Source organism: Pseudorca crassidens, chromosome 1, assembly GCF_039906515.1.
Source record: "Pseudorca crassidens isolate mPseCra1 chromosome 1, mPseCra1.hap1, whole genome shotgun sequence".
Classification (NCBI taxonomy): Eukaryota; Metazoa; Chordata; class Mammalia; order Artiodactyla; family Delphinidae; genus Pseudorca; species Pseudorca crassidens.
In genome coordinates, this window is record NC_090296.1 from 11299018 (window position 1) to 11318750 (window position 19733).

Genomic DNA, 19733 nt, shown 5'->3' on the forward strand with positions numbered 1-19733 from the left:
TGCAGGGGCAGAGACAGGGCTGGGGCCGAGGGTGGGGTGTGAGGTCAGGTCTGTGGCTTGAGCTGGGGCAGCGGCTGGGGCTATGACAAAGGCTGGCACAGGCTCTGGATCAAAGGCTAGGGCTGGAGCAATGGCCAACCCTGAGGAGTCAGGCTCATTGTTATTCTGGGACGATTCCCAATCTCGCAGTCCTCAGCAATTCCCCTCGTGACCCCTCAGCAGCAGGCAATGGATTTGGTCCTAATTGGCTGAGGAATCCCTGAGCAGGTCCCAAGGGAGCTGCCTGTATTACCCTCCATGGTTCTGGAGCCCAAAAAACATTTGTTGTGGCCAACTGAGAAATGGAGGTGGGTGGGCCTGGATCTGGTCTTGGGTTCAGACGAGGAAATGCTGCTGCTGAGGGAGAGAAGCCCAGGGCCTAGGGCTGCCCAGAGGGTCAGAGCCAGCCTGGAGGCGGGGGTGTGGTATAGAGGAGGATTGGAGGAAGTCCCCCCAGAGTTGACCATGTCTGAGGTGGTTCTTGGGATAAGAATGAATGAGGAGAATAAGGTGGGAAAGACATTCCCGGCAGAAGGAACAGCAGGGACAAAGGTTCAGAGGCACAAAGTAGCAGGCATGGACTGAGAAATGCAGGCAGACACTTAAAAGCACAAGGTGAAGGTCAAAGCTGGGATGCGTCTGGAGCCAGAGTGTGTCCACCAGGATCTCTGAATGCCTGCAACAGAAACTGACAGGGCTACTCTGGACAAAGAGAGCATCAACGGAAGGCTGTGAGACATTGCACAGAATCGGAAGAAAGGCTAAAAACCCAGGCCCAGGGAGGACCGGGGCCTAGGGCAGCCCTGGAGATCCAGGCAGCAGGAACTCAGGGGGATAACCTCCCAAATGAACCCTCCCAACCCCTTTCCATAAGTTTCTCCATCCTTAAGAATCAGAGTCCTGGGACTTCCCTGGTGGCGCAGTGGTTAAAAATCCTCCTGCCAATGCAGGGGACACAGGTTCGAACCCTGGCCCAGGAAAATCCCACATGCCAGGGAGCAACTAAGCCCGTGCGTCACAACCACTGAAGCCCGCACACCTAGAGCCTGTGCTCCGAAACAAGAGAAGCCACCGCGATGAGAAGCCTGCGCACCTCAATGAAGACCCAATGCAGCCAAAAATAAATTTATTTAAAAAAATAATAATAATCAAAGTCCTTACAGAAGGTGCCCAGCTGGCTGAGCCTGGGTCATGTGCCCGCCCCGTGGCTTGACTGACAGCCACATCATAGGCTCTGCCTTGGGGGCCGGAGGTTGCCCTGAGCAAATCCCGAGGCTGTGGACTCTAAAAGGGGAAATGGCCCCTGAACTGGGCCTCACCACATGGAGGCTCAGAGGAGCCGGAACAAGGAGTCTGGGCTTCATCCTGAAGGCAACGAGCGGCTGAAGGAGAGGCGTGGTCAGACTGGCATTTCGGAGCCCGCTGTCGGGCTCAGCGCGGAGTGGAAGCAGGCAGGCCAGCCGTTGCAGCGGCTGACGTTGTCTGCATGCTTGTAAGCACTTTTCATGCGGGCGTTGATTTACTACGACACGTCCACGAGGTCAAACCTGTTAGTGTTTCGCAGATGGGGAAACTGAGGCCTAGAGAGGTTGAGTAACTTGCTCCAGGTCTCACCGTTGGGAAATTGCTGAGCTATGAATCCAGGAAGTCGGGACTCTGGAAACATCTGGGAGGTTGAGGTGCTGGGACAACACCTTGGGGGTCCTCCAAGCCAAGACATAGAGTGAAGGAGGCGGCCGTTGGGGAGATTCCATCAGCACCTCTAGGCGTCAGGCCTTCATTTATGAAGGTCACGTGACTGACCCTCTTCTGGCTGAAAGCAGGTGCCGGAGCAGCCTCACCAGACCCTCATCTCTCCCCAGGCTCAAGCCCCACAGCACCTGATCTCCCAGGAACTTAGGGCCCTAAACCACTTGACCCAGTATAGCCACAGGCAGGGGTTGCTGTGCGCACGGTGGCACCATTCGCTTCCCAGTGAGGATTTTATTTTATTTTATTTGTTGTTGTTGTTTTTGTGTTTTTTTGCGGTACACGGGCCTCTCACTGTTGTGGCCTCTCCCGTTGCGGAGCACAGGCTCCAGACGCGCAGGCTCAGTGGCCATGGCTCACGGGCCCAGCCGCTCCGCGGCATGTGGGATCTTCCCGGACCGGGGCACGAACCCGTGTCCTCTGCATCAGCAGGCGGACTCTCAACCACTGCGCCACCAGGGAAGCCCGAGGATTTTATTTTTGGCCTGAAATGTGCCCCCCGCCTGCCCCCGTGGACAAGGCTGGGAGAGAGACTGCGGCTCCGGAGATATTTCTCCCTGTCAGGCCCTACAGAGCCCTACAGAAAGATGGCCACAATTACCAGGGCTTGACACCGGTTATGGACTTACTGCTGCCTGGCTCTTTACCAGGCATCTCTCTTTGAATTCTCAGAACAATCCTCCCAGGGGGTGTAAGCATCACTCCGTTTTGCAGATAAGAAAACTCAGGATCGATGAGGTGAAATCACTTGCCAAGGGCACACGGCTCATACGCGGTAGCGGGGCTGGCTGTGCAATCTGTGGGACCCAGCGTAACAGGAAAATGCTGGGCTCCTTATTCAGAAAGTTAAGAATTTCAAGACAGCAATGACAGAACGTAAAACCAAGTAGGGAATCTTTTTTTTTTTTTTTTTTGCGGTACGCGGGCCTCTCACTGTTGTGGCCTCTCCCGTTGCGGAGCACAGGCTCTGGACGCGCAGGCTCAGCGGCCATGGTCACGGGCCCAGCCCCTCCGCGGCATGTGGGATCTTCCCGGACCGGGGCACGAACCCACGTCCCCTGCATCGGCAGGCGCACTCCCAACCACTGCGCCACCAGGGAAGCCCCGGGAATCTTTTGAGCCTGGGCCTTGTACAACTGCATAGGTCCTGCCCTGGGACTTGGACCCAGGTCTAGGGATTCCAGAACCTGTTCTTAAACACCCACTCCCTTCCAAACCCACTAAGCTGCCCCCGAGCCCTCCTCTCTGCTCTGGTTCGTCCTCTTCCTCCCCCTCCTCTCTCCAGCAAGCTGCAGTGACTAGGGGTGGAGTCATGGGCTTACCTTGGGGCTGAAAGGAACTTTGAAAAGAGGACATCAAGGCGAGAGAGGCAGGAACTGCCAAGGTTCCACAGCTGGTGAGTGGCCCAGGTCGCAGACCTCCCAGTGCAGCCTCTATCCCCTGGGCTTTGGGAGAGAGAAATCCAAGGCCAAGCTGTCTGTTACAGACAGCTGGGAGTCTGCTTCAAGGGCAGAGCCGCAATTAAATGGCAATCGAATCCCCTTTTAAAAAGCATTAACAAGGACTCAGTGGGGCTGGAATTTGACCCCAGGGCTTGAGTCTCACAGCACAGCAGAAGGGAAGGCCGGATCAGGCCTCTGCCCAGAATTCCAGCCCCACCTGCTCTGCAGCCCCAAATGCCCCCCAACAGGAACAAGGCTGGCCTTCTGCACCCATAGGTGATGCCCAAGATGCAGAGAGTGAGGCTGTGGGGCCAGGCAGTTCTACAAGCTGTGTGACCTTAGAAGAAGTACATAACCTCTCTGAGCGTCAGTTTCCTGAAATGCAAAGTAGAGATCATAACAACCTAGGATTAAATGAAATAATCCACATAGAACAGTAACATTATCTCAGTTTTTAAAAAAATAGCCTGTGTGTGTGTGTACAAAGAAGGAAGTCTAGAAGGATAAGAGTAAACTTTTTAGAGCCTTATTTTAGGGGCTGAGTATGAGGGGAAACCTTTCTGTAATTTTAATTCTTTGAGGAAAGCAAGCAGCTCTGCCTGACACCTGGTAGGTATTTGATTAGTTTTGTTTTCTGTTCCTCCCTTCTCGCTTCTTGCAGAAGGTCACAGTGACAGTGATCCCCCAGTACAGGACCCTTTTCTGAGAGTGAGTTTTGACACAGGGAGGGGCTGGAGCAGACGAGCCCTGTTGCTGGGACTGGTGCCAAAGGCGGCTTCAGGGAAGGGACTGGGAGTGTGTGAAGCCTGTGGGGGGCGAGGGAGCGGGGTGGGGGGGGGCAGGTGCAGGCAGACAAGCGGGGCCTAGTGATTCTGCCGGCACCTCGCTAAGACCTGGCGCTGCTTAGATCCCCCGCTCCCACTGAGCTAGACTCTCAGATCTATCCCTATCCCCTCCCTCCCACCCCAGCAAAAACCAGAGCAGCCCTGGCCCCCGGGAAGCTGTGCTGTGGCAGCTCCTCCTCTGAGGTCCTAGACTGGTTCCAGCCCTGGTCCTTGCCCTGCCCCAGGGGAGGTCCCGCATCCCAGAACTGGGAACCTCCCAAGCAGGTCGTAGGACCCTCCAAGACCATCTCTGGGGCAGCCCTCCTGGGGCCCTCCTGGGGCCCTCCTGGGAGGGAGGACAGACGCCATGGCCCCAGTGTCCACCAGTGGGAGCTGGGCCTCCCAGTGTCTATGACGGTGACATCTTGGCTCCTTCCACGCCCCACCCCCAACCGCAGCTCAGAGAACCCACCCTCCTGGGAAGAGGTGTGGGAAAGGGGTGCTCTGACCACAGGCAGCCAGGGACATCATTATTTCCTCTTCATCCTAGACCATAAGCTTCCCAGGAAGAATCTTCATGGCAACTTAGGGAAACACTGAAGTATAGGGAACAGAAAGGGTTTAGGGGCCTGGCAGGCCTGGGCTCAATCACACCTCTTCCACATTCCAGACGTGTAACGTTGGGCAGGTCACCTCCCTGCTCTGAGCTTCAGTAATGGGGTCATCTCAGCAAGGCCCACTGGTTCTGCCTTCAAAATCACTCAGATCCATCCACTGGCCCATCCTGGTCCAAACCCCCATCTCTCCAACATGGACCAAGGCAATGGCCTTCCCTGCGGGGCATCCCTGCAATGACATTCCCTGCAGGGCATCCCTGCTTCTCTGTCCCCTGCAGACCATTCTCCCCCCTGCAGCCAGAGGGCGCTCCTTCAGGCGCAGATCCACTCTCCCCACCTCCCTGTCTAAAACCAGTCTGAGGCAGATAAATGTTTACCCACCTGCTGCCCATTTCCATGGTGTAAATACTCCCACCATGGCTGATTTCAAGCTACTAATAGTTTAACAACAGCAAAAATCCTGAAGATTTAACAGGTGGTTCTCATGTGCGGGCATCAGTGGGCTGCAGCACTCCACTGCTTAAAAACCCTCTAATAACTACAAATGAAGCTTAAACCCTGGATGACCAGGCCCCCAGTGATCTGGCCCCCAGCTTGGCCATGCTTCCCACATTGTTCTTCTCCTGCCCCACTCAGAGCCTTTGCACCCGTGGTTGCCTCTGCCCAGAGCACCATTCTCCCAGTTCTTCATAATACTTTTTCTTCTTTCCTTTCCGATCTCAGCTCAGATACACCACTCAGAGTGGCCTCCCCTGACCATCTTGAACCCCCCTGACTCCTGCTTACCTTTGGTCTTGCCTCATTCTCGTTGAGGTCTATTTTGGTCTCATTACTCTGGGCTGTCTCTCTCCCTACTGGAATCTGATCTCCATCAGGGCAAGGATTGGGACTAAACTGTCCCTGCTGGGTCTTAGCGTCTAGAAGTATAGTACCAGACACACAGCAGGCGTTCGATAGTTGTATGCGTACAAGCACAGCTTTGGAGATACACAGCTTTGGGTCTGAGTCACGGCTCCCCCACCAACCATTCTACATAACCATCACTGAGTCACTTAATCTCACTGGGCTTCAGTTTCCTCATCTGTAAATCGGGGACAGCAGCGCCTATGTGATGGAGCAGTGAGAACCTAAAGATGACATGTGTAGGATGTTCAGTACAGTATCTGTTGTTACCAGGGCCCCAGAAAATGGAAACAGCCTCTTCACTTGCATATATCCAGCAACAGGGACCTCATTCCCTCCCAAAGTAGCCGTGTCCACCTCTGGGCCACTCTGACCGCCAGAACATCTGCCCTTCCTTACACTGAAGCCAAATATGTTTCCTCATCATGTCCCTCGTTAAGTCCCAGTTCAACTGCTTCCCCGCAGAAAGTCTTGTGTCGTTATAACCACGTTGTTAATGTTGAGCACAGATTTATGTCACATTTCGGCACGGCAGTGAAGGCAGATGTGACAACCTCAGCAGCTCTTCTCTAGTCATGAGCTGTGCGGTCTTGGCACGTCTCCTGACCTGGCTGAGCCTCAATTTCTTTCTCTGGGAAATGGGGGTTAACATAGTACCTACCTCGTACGTAGCCGTGGGGATTAAATTAGCTGATATACACATACACTTAGCAGCTGGCACGTAGTAAGTGCCCCCCAACACAAAAAAGCTGATATTATCGCTATTACCCTGCCTGATGTTAGTCCAGCATTTGTGCCATTTTCGGGTCCACAGCCATTTCTGGTTAAGGCCAGACCCTCTCTTGAAGCTCTGTAGCCAAGCCGGAAAAAGAGCCAGTTCTGTCTGGGTCACCCACCCCACGTGCACCCCCAGCTGCCAGAGCTGCCCCCTCACCGTGGACCCCTCACCGTGGAGTCTCAGCACTTCCCAAACTCTCCTGGGGTATTACCTGACCCTGGGAGGTCACTCCACCACTGAGCTTGGAGGCAAGGCCCCCAAACCCCAGGCCACGAGCTTCCCCGAGTAGGGGCTGAATCCCCAGCTGGGGTGGCTTCTGCCAGCTCCCTAGATGCTCTGGGCATCCCGATGTTCCTAAAAATGCTGGTGCTGGTGGGTGAACGGGGCGAAGGAGACCAAGCAGGAGCCGCAGTGAGGAAGGAGGACCAGGGCGGTGTGGAGTTCGGAAGGCCAGGAGGAAGGGGACAGAGGAGAACCAAGTTCTCACCTGGCTCCAGGGTTCCCCAGGCCCCGGCACTGTGAATACGGCGAGCCATCACACTCGTGATTACATCACCTGTGCAGGTGTAATTAAGGTTCTGCATCAGTGGACTGAGAAGTGGGAGATCGCCAGGTGGGTCTGATGTAATCACAGGAGCCCTGAAAAGGCAGCGCGTCTTCTCCCGCTGGTGGCAGAGGGGCGAGTCTAAGACTCCAAGTCCATCTACACCCTGCCCTCTCTCTCCAAACGTCCTTGTCCTGGATGCCACCCCCCTCGGGGCTCTGCTGTGAGCTCAAAGCTGAGGCTGAGAATTCGGCCACGTCTCTGCTGATGGCCAGGACCTGCTCATGGGAACAGGGACTGGGGCCGTTTCTGCCCATGGCCCTGGGGGCATTTTAGGGATGATGCCACGCAACTGCAGAGATGTCTGGGCCAGTCTCCTCATCTTTAGACTATGTTCCTGCCCCCAGGGAAGCCTCCCACTGCCCCAATAGGAGAAAGAAGCAGCCTGTATGTAGCTCCGTCTCGGCAGGGCAGAGTATAAGAGCTTGAAACCCACCTATTCCTCTAGTCAGGGGTGGCTGGAAATGCCCATGACCTGAGGGATGTGTTAGTGTATCAGTCAGGGACCCTGCAGGTTGAATCGCCAGGTTTAGAAAGAAAAATACAGGACACCCAGTTAAATTTGAATTTCAGATAAACAGCAAGGAATTGTTTAGCATAAGTATATCCCACACAATTTGGGGGACATACTTAGACTGAAGGACAATTTATTGTGTCTGAAAGTCAAGTTTAACTGGATATCTTATATTTTATCTAATACAAGACACAGCAGGCACATGCAAAAGGTCAAATGAAGAGTTGATGAAGTTGATGAGGGGACAGAGGGGTGGGCAGGGTCAAGGGCATTAAGGCAGACTGAGGCACCTGGTCCAGGAGCCATGGGAAGCTGTTACCATCCCAGGGAGGAAATGGTGCTCTGGAGCCTGGTGAGAAGCCGCCTGAAGAGCTGCAGCCATGGAGGATGGAGCCCCTGGGAACTCAGGCCCAAAGCAGAGGGGGAGCTGGAGAAATGAACACCCCCGATGGCTCTCTTGTCCCGCCCACCTGGCTTCCCATTGGCTGGACCCGGTCAAAAGCCAGAGGGCAGGGACCTTGGTGATGCTCTGGTCAGCCTGCCGGGCACAGAAGCGCAGAGCAGGGATCTGACAGCAAAGGGGCAGCCAGCACAGTGTGGAGAAGGGAACCAGGGCTTCTTAATCCCCCTTAGGCTCTGTCCCCTTGACCAGACTACAGAGGACTTTCCCGGAAGGCTGGGCGGGGATGGGGCAGAGTCACAGATGCTACACATAGGCCCTCAGTCCTCCAGGAAGAGGCTCCGGGTGCAGGCCAAGCAGATGTGGCCAGATGTCTGCAGGGGCCTTTCACCCCTCAAAGCGTGGCTCCAACTGGCTCCAAGCTCATTAGGGTCTCTGGCCCTTTGAGTCCAAAACCTCTCCCAAGACTTCTGCCAGTTCCAGGGCTTCTGTTCTCCTGCCCCACAAGGCCCGTGCTCCAGGCTGGCTATCTCCACCCAGACTGGACCCCTCCCCCTGTAGGCTCACTGTCTACAGCACCCACCCTTCAGGAGCCTGACTGATCTTCCTGGGAAATTCAGGCAGGTGGGAGGGTGCTACCCGTCCCCCCTCCGCCACTGCCCCTGGGTGCAGGGCTGGTCCTCCACATCGCCCTCCCCCACTGCCTCCTTCCTGGGGCCGCAATTTTCTCTCTCTGCTGTGCGGAGCTTCTCCCCTTCCCCTGAAGGCCCAGAATGAGGTGGGAGTCACATCCACCCCAAACTTATATCCGAGTATCTCCCAGAAAAGACCCTCTCTCTCTCTGTCTCTCTCCCTCCCTCCCTCCCTCCATCCCTCCCCCCACCCGTGTACCTTGCACCAGGCTGTAGAAATGAAAGGACCCTCCCCAGGCTGCTCTTTGCCATGTGAGGATACAACGAAAAGACAGCCGGCTACCTACAAGCCAGGGTCTGTCAGCACATTGATCTTGGTCTTCCCAGCCTCCAGAATTCCGGAGCCGGAGGCAACCCTGCCTCAAACATACAGATGATGCCAGGCCTTAAGGAATGCCAGTGCAACGTGAGAATTCGGGTCACCGACTGAGAAGCCAGCTACCTACCCACCTGGAACGCTGACCTTGGACTGATCCGCGAGAGGAGTAAAGGTCTGTCTTTGGTAGCCCCGAAGGAAACCAGAGCACCTCTCCATCATCTCCCCCACAGGCCAGGCCCTCAGTGAGGCCTGCAGAGCTCTCCTGGTCCAGCGTCTGCCGACTCCTCCAGCCCATGGCTGCCCTTCCCCACACGCTGCACTCCGGCCAGGCCCACCTCCTGTGGTTGCCCACCTGGCCGCGGGCTCCAAGGCCACGGACCTTGGCTTATGCTGTGCCCTCTGCCTGCGATGCCCTGCGCCCACCTGTGCACCGAGACAACCTTCACCTGCTGAGACTCAGGGTGGCCTGTTCCTCCTTTGTTGGAAGGTCTCCCGGCCCCACACGCCCCGCCCCACGCACTAACCCCTCCCCTCCCCTTCCCTCCCCCTCCCCCTCTTCCTGGCCCCTGCTCCCTGCCCCGCAGGCTGTGCCTCCCTGGGGCTGGGATGTAGGGTTTCTACATCCCAGTGGCCGACACTGCTTCTGGCTCTTAGTAGGGCTCCTGGCATTTCATTTGTGCCTCGAGGATAAAAATAGTGATAGTTACAGTTATCGAGCCTCAAGCAGCCACTGCCCTAGACCTTCTCATTGAAACCCTGTATCGGCCCCAGGAGGAAGGTGCTAGTTATGGCTCCTGACTTACAGGGGAGAACCTGGGGCCCCGAGAAGGCTGAGTAAGCCGTCCAGCAGAGGGAGAGGGGACATTCAGCAGACCACCCAAGCCGCATCTACTCTAATCCTGCAGCAGCCACTGTGCAGAACCTGCCCAAAGGGTGGAGGGAGAGGGCATTGCCGCTCCAAGAGGGTCCAGTGCAGCCACGTGCAGACGATGGAGCAAGGTTGGGGGCACCGAGGGAACGAGGCTGCAGAAGGCGGGGATGATCTCTGGGGGGGGGTGACCGCAGAGGCCTCGGAGATCCCACCAAGACCGCCTGGGCAGCACGCGTCAGAAGCAGCCTGTTTTGATTCTCTCAGCATCCACGTGCCCTCTGGGGACGCAGCAGCCCTCACCCCGACGGGCACCAGACTGCGTGGGTCAGAAACCAGAGGCCACTGGGCACCGCAGCCTGGAGATTATCTTCAGGCCCCAATGGTCCTTATCCCAGGACATGTGGCACAGCCGACACCTGATCCCGTTTGGTCAGGCTAAATAGAGACCTAGAGGCCTGGAGAGAAGGATAAGACTGAGGGGCCAGCTGGCCATCTGGGGCCACCCATAGGCCCTGCATCAACAAGAAGAGGAGCCCAGGGGCTGGCAGTCATCCCCCACAGCACAGCCCTGACTGCTGGCAGCACCGGTGTGCACCCAGGTCACACGCTTCTCGGCGGCCAGGCCAGGAGCGATGACAGTGCAGTTTGGAGGCGATGCTGACTGGCTTCAGTGGCACCAGGAAAATTGGGAAGTAAGAGAGGAAGGGAAAGAACAGAGAGGGACAGAGAATTTTAAATCCAGCCCCTGTGTTGACCGAGTGAACTTGGAAATGTATCTTAAAGCCTCCATCTCCTTACCTGCGAAATGGGGACTGCCACATCCGCCCCTCAGGACAGCGTGAGGCTGACCACAAGTGCCCATGCTTTTCAAGCTCTCGGCCACCGCATTCCAGTGTCCGCTCACCCCAGGGCCTCCTGAAGGGTCAGCCTCACTGGGGCGTGTACAAGCCCGTGTGTGCATGGGTGTGCGAGAGAGTGACCTGTGCAAACACATGTATTGACTGAATTCTGCCCAACAGCTAGTTACTTTGCAGTTATGTGTAATGGGAGATTGAATCCCAGGATTCAGAGACTCGTCCAAAGCCACTGTTGTCCCATTTTTAATTTCTGATTTTGAAATAATTACATAGGCTTGATTTGAATTCAGCTGACTTACAATTAGAATTTTTATTCTCAGAGAGCAAAGAGATGTGGGTACCCCAACTGACAGCTACTCACTCTGGTTTCAGAGGCGCTCAGAGTCTGGAGGAGCTGGTGTTCTTAACAGCTCTCAGGCCCGTGCTTTCCTTCTTTTCTCAGGGCTCCAGAGAGGGGAAAGACTTGCATAGGGATCACACAGAACTTTCCAGAAGGGCCAAGACCAGCACCCTAGAGGCCAGGCCTGAGCTGTTCCCAAGGTGCCAGGTGCCTCTTACCACACACATGCGCCAAGAAAGACAGATCTATCTATCTATCTATCTATCTATCTATATATATATATATTTTTTTTCTTGCGGTACGCAGGTCTCTCACTGTTGTGGCCTCTCCCGTTGCGGAGCACAGGCTCCGGACGCGCAGGCTCAGCGGCCATGGCTCACAGGCCCAGCCGCTCCGCGGCATGTGGGATCTTCCCGGACCGGGGCACGAACCCATGTCCCCTGCATCAGCAGGCGGACTCTCAACCACTGTGCCACCAGGGAAGCCCCAGATCTATATTTTTAGGAAACAAGAGACATCAACAGTTACTTAATATATTTATAAGACTAGTTCATTTGCTAACTGCCCTGCCAACTGGTAGATTAAATTCACCTCTTTTCTTCACTGAAAGAAGGTAAGCTGTGTGTGTAGTGTGTGTGTGATCTAAGCATCAACAGCACGTGTGTGTGTATGTGTGTGTGTGTGCGTGCCTGTGTCTGTTCTGTGTGTCTGTCTGTCTGAATGCACCAGCTACCAGCGGGGACGCCCGGCACCAGCAGGGCTGAGTCCCCCCCTTTCCTGCTTAATGGAGAACCCCAAGCTTCATGGTGATCCCTGAAGCTCTTGGTTCTGTTTTGCTTGAACTACGGCTGCATTTCCCTCTGCTGGTGACCTTCAGGGCTGTTTATGAGGCCTTTCAGTGAGCCATCCCTATACCAATCACAAGGTATTTGAAATCCAAACACCTGGCCCCCCGACAGCAGCTATTCCTGAAATCCAAAACCATCCTTGGGGAGCCCCTCTCCCTCCCAGAAGACCTCTTCCTCCCTTCGCACGCCCGCTTCCCACTGCACCACCTCACCGTGCACATTTTGACCATTAATTCTATGTTGGGGAAACTGTCCTGTGCACTGTAGGGTGTCTAGCAGCGTCCCTGACCTCTACCCACTACATGCAGTAGCACCTAGTAGGAAACCCACCTCCCTCTGTTGTGGCTACCAAAAATGTTTCCAGGAATTGTCCAATGTCCCCCGGGGGGAAACTGTCCCCAGCTAAGAACCACTGTTTTCAACCAACCACCATCCCCTCTGTCTCTATCAGGAAGTTTAAACTAATAACAACATCTAACATTTATTGACGTAAGTTTTTATTCTAAGAAATGTATATATACAGTAGTTCTCCCTTATCCATGGAGGATACGTTCCAAGGCCCTCAGGGGATGCCTGAAATGATGGATAGCACCAAACCCTATATATACTGTTTTTTCCTATACATACATACCTATGATAAAGTTTAATTTATAAATTAGGAACAGTAAGAGATTACCAACAATAACTAATAATAAAACTGAACAATTATAAAAGATATGTGAGTGTGATCCCTCTCTCTCTCTCTCTCAAAATACCTATTGTACAAATTCAATGCCTTTTCCATCTGAACTAAGTGCTCATCACACGCTGTGCCTGTAACTTTTGCAGTTTAAAGTTCAACAGCAAAACTGGCACCAATTTCTTTCCGTCTTCACAATTTCACAGATAGAAGATTTATCCTCACCCTAGATCTTATCAACCTCAGCATACGATTTTTTCCTTTTCTTATTAATTTGTGAGCTCCCACCTTTTCACTTAAAAGAAGCACTTCACGGCTTCCCTTCGGCACATCCGAATTCTCAGCATCAGTGCTCTTGCACTTTAGACCCATTATTAAGTGAAATGGTTACTTGAGCACAAGCACTGTGGTACCGCAACGGTCGATCTGATAACTGAGAGGGCCACTAAGTGACTAATGCCGGGATACGCTGGACAAAGGGATGATTCGTGTCCCAGGCAGGATGGAGCAGGATGGTGTGAGATTTTGTCATGCTACTCAGAACCGCTTGCAATTTAAAACGTATGAATTGTTTATTTCTGGAATTTTCCATTTAATATTTTCAGACTGCGGTTGACCGAGGGTAACTGAAACCATGGAAAGTGAAACCGAGGGTGAGGTGGGGCGACTACTATATATAAAATTTAATCCTTGCAACCTTCCTATGAGGCATAGGTACTATCATTTTTTCCCCACTTTATAGATCAGAAAGCCAAAGCTCAGAGAGGTTAAGTAAGTTGTCCAAGGTCACACAGCTAACAAGTAGTGGAGCTGGTAGATGACTCGAGTCTTGGTTCTTAGCCACTTGGCTCTGCAAGGGAGATCTGGGGCAGTCAACTTACAAGCAATTCTGTGCAGGGAGTGGCCCCTGCCTGACCCCCTGGAGTGGGAACAAGGAAGCACGATGACATTGACACTCAAATTGCCTGTGCTTAAGCCTCCAGCTGGTCACTGGGGCTTGTGGTCTATTGCAAACCACAACCTCCCTGCCTCGAAGCATCTCTGGGAGTCTCCAGGGGGTAACAGGCATCGTAAATGTGCCCATGAGGATGTCTGGCCTACTTTCTGGGCCCATCCCCCTCTGACATGGTGGGATTCCTGCCAATCTGCCCAGCAACTGGGGTTTTAGGGTTCAGGGCATGATGTGATTATCAACCACTATGATCACACCGTAAGCTTGGGAGGGAGCTGCGGAGAGCAGAATGGATTTCTGGAAGCTGCGGCTTCTGCCTTGGTGAGCCCCTCTCACCCTCCAGCCTCAAATTCCCTTTTCTCAGAAGAAGGACAATGGAGCAGACGAGCCCCAGGACCTTCTGGTTCTGACATTTCTTCACCTTCTGATCTTTCAGTTCTCTGTGGGACCGAGGCTATGTGGACAGAGGTGTCACCATCACCAAGTGCAGGCGAGTCCCAGGAGGGCCTTGGTTCCTCCATCAGGATGATAACACTTACCTCCCGGGATGGCCATGCAGGTGCCTGGACCCCTGCAGGGGCTGCTAAACGGGGGCATCTGCATCTCTTCCCACCCCCAGGATGTCGGGGCGCCTGGTCCACTGCCTGCCTCTTCCTCAGCCCTGCCTCCCACCCAGAACACAGGCCCTCCTTGTTGCAGCAAGCCCGGGAGCGCCAGATCTGGCTGACGTCTCTGCAGTGTCACGTGGCCACTTTGGATTCCCCGAGGAGTAAGGCCAAGGTGAAGCAGTCAGCTGCCTTTCAGCTGGCTGCCCTGCAGAGATGCCAGACGGGTGAGAGCTGCATTTCTGGAGTTGTCACTTTGCTCCCCGCAAGCTCTGCCTCCAGAGCGGCTGGCCAGGGCTGAAGACGAAAGGCTCCTGCCCTCACTGCTCCACTGCAGTTATGGAGGGATGGCCCTGGGCCGGCAAGGAGCTGCTGGATCCAGCAGGAAATGCAGCGTCTGACACAGCCTGGCCCATCCCGGGGCAGGAGGGAGGGCCTGCTCCATGCTAGTCTTGGTTGGGAGATGAGATGCCTTTCCCTCTTGCCAAAGGGCAATAGAGAGTTCCCAGACCTGTTTGAAACATGTTTATGTTCATGGATAATCTGTTCCCAGCAGCTAACAGAGCTAACTCGAGTTCCCAACAGTGACTTAGGCATGGTGACTCAGGTTGGCCCACAGGGTCAGCAGCCTCCAGGATGGCTCAGTCCAAGGCCCATTCACGGGTCACCTGAGCCTGCCTGGCCCATGGGAGATGCCCTCCCCTCCTGCACACACCTTCCCCCTGCAGGTGGCAGGTGGGAAGGAAGAAGTACCATGGATGAGCGTCTCCTGAGTGCTGGGCCCTGGGTGGGCTGTTTGAGCCCTGGGACCTCATTTAACCCCTAAACAGCCATGGGAGAGAAGACTCATCACTCTCCTATTCTCAGATGATGAAACTGAGATTCAGAGGGGTGCAGGGCTGTAGCCAGGTCCCACAGCAAGCGAGGGTTGGGCTGGGATTAGCCGGCACCAATGCCCGTGCTGGAAACAGGACAGGGCGGTGCTAACTGGGATTGCATGTGGGTGGTGTCTCCGCAAAAGGAAGATGTTGTCTGCACAGGGCTGACCACGCGTGTCCCCACCAGGCCCAGGACCACCCCCTACTGGGACCTCCTCCAAGGGCAAGACACTCCTCGGAGAAAGAGCTTACAGACAGTTGGTGCTGGGGCTACAGTGCTTCTGCTGCAGATGTCCCACATCCGAGGGCTGAAGCCCAGGAGGCGAGGTAGACGGCCTTACTCTGCGTCTCTGGGCAGGGATAACTCGGCGCTTCCAGCCGAGGATGGCGGGTGATCTGCATGACGGGGGATGAGGTATAGAGCAGGGAACTGTGAGGCTGGCTGCGGCCGTGGCTCTGCCATTCCTTTCTGTCCTGCTGCTCTGTCCTGGCCGCTCTCGTCTGAAGGGTCAGTCGTGGATGGTCATGGCTCAGGAAGGCCCCAGCCGGCTACAAAGAGCTCGTGTCCCACAATGGATCTGTGCCTCAAATCCGCTAACTGTGACGCCATTGTTCCTCCCTTGACATGCATGGGGGCTGCTGGAGGGAGCAGGGCCGGGGTCAGGCTGCCCTTCGCCAGTCCTCAGGGGCCCCCTCATCCTTGGGGTGTCACCTGCACATCTAGGGTGTCGATGGGGTGTGAGGCTGATCTGCCCTTCTCTCCTATCTGAGGGGCGGGGTTACACCCTCCCTCTGCTTTCTATGAATGGGCAGACTGTCTTCTCTCCCAGGAGTTCTCCTTGACCCCCAGAGCTGGGAGCTTGATGGGGGTCCAGACTGCTCCAGAGGAAATATACCATCAGTTGGCCACACCCCAGAGGGCACAGCGTTCATTGTAAAGAAAGGAAGAGGGGTGGGGGACTTCCCTCTGCCTTCTCCTCGCCCCCTCCTTCCTTTCCACGATGCACCTCCCTCCCTCCCAGGACTTGGGGCCTTCGTCTGCCCTCCCCACCCCTGCAGGCTGCCCTCTGTGCTCTCCCTCCCAGAACTCTGCCCAGGGTGTGGATCTGACTCTTTCCTGTCCCTCTTCATCTCTTGAAACCAAAATAAACTGATATTAAGAGGCAGCCAGGGCTGGGGGCCAGGACGCCAAGGCTGCAGGGGTGCTTATTTTAGCAGGTGATATTCCATCACTGGGTCAGAACTGTCCCAGGACTCGGCACTGAACCACATCCCAGCTCCTGCCCCCTTTTTCTCCTTCTCTGGCTCTTCCTCTCCCCTCTCTCTCTTTCTCTCCTTCCTGAAAGAGGTATCGCTGTCATATGGAAAACATGCTGGGCTTGGCTCCCTCTCTGGTGCCTACTAGGTTTGGGGCTCTATGAACTGCCTCCCTCCCCAAAACTTTACTCATTGAATTCAGATTAAAATAAACATGGAGGGAAGCCTGAAAGGGAGAGGTCTGGTGTGTGTGTGTGTGTGTGTGTGTGTGTGTGTATGTGTGTCTGTGTGTGTGTCTGTGTGTGTGTGTGTCTGTGTGTCTGTGTGTCTGTGTGTGTGTGTGCGTCTATGTGTGAGAGAGAATATGTGCCGCCAAGAACCAGGATGAGTCTGGTGGACGTGCCACAGCCCTTCCCAGTTTAGATCCAGGAGCTGTGTGGCTTGCGTGTCAGCACATATAGCAACAGCCATTTAATGAGCACCTACTATGTGCCAGGAACGGTTGTAGGTACTGATACTCAGCAGTGAACAGAAAGACTATTCCAGATGGCACAGACAGGCAATAAACAAGTGACAAATAAATATATAATAGTTAAGGGAGGGGGTGATAAGTGCTATGGAGAAAAATGAAGCAGGGTAAGGAGATAGAGAGGGAGGGAGGGGAGGCTCTGTGTAGGATCGGGAGAGTAGAACCCTCCTGGTGTCGTGCGTGAGCCCTGGGGGCTTTCTCTTGGCAGCCCAGCCTTCTTTCTGCTGCCCTGCAGGTTGACCAGTTGTTTGGTTTCTGCCTCTGCATCTCTGCCCCATTTAGCCCTTTCTGTCCCCATAAAAACCTTCCCTGGAGGACTGTTCCACAGGACCACCTCTGGGGCCTTGCACAAAGGCTCCAAAGATCACTGGGGCCAGGACTTCTCAGACGCTGTGTAATTTGTTATCAGGGACACATAAATTAAAACTGCAGTGAGCTACCACTATCGCCCATCAGAATGGATAATGAGAGAAAAGGTGGAGATTGCCCAGTGTTGGGGAGGCTGTGGAGGAACTGGAACTCTCGCACACGGCAGATGGGACGGTAAGTTGGTACAACGACTTTGGAAAACTGGTAGTGTTCCTGAAACTGAGCCTATGCTGATTTTCTGATCCAGTGATTCCTGTTTTAGGTGTTGACCCGACGGAAAAGGGTATGGGTATTCACCAAAAGATAGTCTAGAAAGTTCACAGCTATGCCGCTCATGAGAGCCGAAAACTAGGTACCACCCAAAGGTCCATCAGCAGTAGAGTGAATTAACTGTGATATATTCATAGCATGGCAAGCTCCCCAGCAACAGGGAGGAACAGTCCATAACTACATGAAACAATATAGATGGACTTCACACTACACAGTTCAGTGGAGGAAGACACAGGCGTGACTCCATTCACATGAAGTTCAAACAACTTGAACCACTAGCTGTTAGGAGAGTGGTCACCCTTGGCAGGAGGTGGTGGGTGGTGGTATTGAGATGGGTGCAGGGAGCAAAAGGGGTCTTCTGGGGTGCTGGTAATATTCTCTCTTTGACATAGATGCTGGGGTGTCTGGGAGTCGATTGACCTGTATGCTTATGATAGGTGTGCTTTTCTGTGGGTATATTATTATTTAATGAAAAGTTTTTAAAGATTGGTGCTGTTCAGGCCTTGCCTCGGATGAATGAAATCAGAATCTCTGGGGTAGAGGCAGGCGTGGCTAGGTTTAATAGGATTCTAACATGCAGCTAAGGTGGGGAATCACCAGGTTAGCCCAACCTGTTCATTTTGGAGTTGAGTGACCTGTGATGTCAACAGACAGGCCAACCGGTGTTTATCTCAGGGTCTGTGGACCTGTATCTGCAGCATCGAGCCTCCCAAGCGGGATGAGTGAAGGACCAGGGGAACAGCAAGTATTCACCAATTTAGAGTCGTAGCCTTGCAGGGCTCCTTGTTCTGCCCCAACATTTGGATTCCCATTACCTGGGGGATAGACCTGCATTGACTAAAAGCACTGGCTTTTGCATCAGGCAGATGTGGTTCAAACTGCTAAACCGTCACTTATAGATTCTGGGATTATGGACAAACTCCCCAGCCTCTCTGAGCCTCAGTTTTCTCATCAGTGAAATGGGGTGACAGGAGCACTTGCTGGAAAGGTTGTGTGAGTACAGCCAGAAGATGTTATCATATACAAGTCAAAGTGCATCTGGCCAGTCCCCTCCCCCTGCTGTCCACCCCCAATGCACTTTCTGTTCCCCGTGATCCTTCACTTACCGTTTGGGCTCTGAATTTTCAAAAGATGAGTGCAGGCCCAGGCGACAGGATTTGGAGACTGAGTTTCCCCAGGTTTCTCGACTATAAGTGGTTGGTCTGGACTGGCAGGGAGAGGCAAGGCAGAGGGTCACCTGAGAAGGGGCTCTGTGTCTGCCCATGGCCCAGCCCTCCCAGGCCAAATCTGAGGTCTGTGACACATCGACAGGAGAGGAATCTCTGCCCCATGTCTGGCAGGGATGCCAAGGAAGGAGCAGAACCCCAGGGATGCATTCCATGGAGTCCACTAGAACCCCTTCCTACTGAGAAAAATTCCCAGACGTTAAAGAGCCCTAGACAGCCGCCACCTTCTCTGGCACCCCGCCACCATGGCACACAGTCTGGGAGGGGCTGAGTGTGAGCTGTCCTTGAAGGGTCGCCAGCCACAGTGGCCTGGGGGGACTGTCCCAGCGGGAGTGATGTAAGTGGCTGGGAGACAGCCTGAGACTAATCATGTCCCCCCGTCCTCAGCCCCGGGTGAGCCCTCAGAACACTGAGCCGACTACCGGGCACCCTGAACTCACTGAGATTTATTTCCAGATGAACTACGCAAAGTGAGCCACGCCAGGGGGTCATAAATCCACTCTCTGGAAAGGGGGAAGGGGTCTTTGAAATTGAAATTATTTTCCACTTAGAGGAATAGACCTAGTGGCACTTCCAGCCCCCTGACTCTGACACCTGAGAGCTGAAGACAGATGCAGGCACATGGGGGCCTGGCACCCCGTGTGCCCAGTGCGTGCGCCTCTATGTGTGTTGTTTTTTACCACCCGAGGCTGACATTTTGTGGCACTCCATCGATTCCAGAAACGGGGTATTCTTCCCTGGCCCTGGAGGAAGGGCTCCCTTCTGCTGTGTGCCTCTGCCCAAGGCTTGCTCACATGCTTATTTGCCCTTTGTAGCTCCAGCCCCACCCCATGGCCTCCAGCAGCTGGATCCTGGTACCTCCAAATATCAGGCTGGGCCACCTGCTGCGCGCGCAGTGATTTCTGCAAAGGCCCTGACACTGAACGCTCTCACCTTCCCTTCCCTCTCATTCAGCCCATCCTCCTCCCTGCCTTCCTGCCTGCTCTCCATCTCCCTCCTTCCTCTCCTCTTTCCCAGCCTCCCTGTCTCCTCTCCTTCCTTTTACTTCTCTTCTCTCCATCCTCTCTTCCCACTTTTCTTCTTTTCTCCCCATTCTCTTCCTTCTCATCGCTCCTATACTTCCTTCCTTGCTCTTGTGTCTTTATCTCCCAGCTCCGTGTCTCTTACCCTC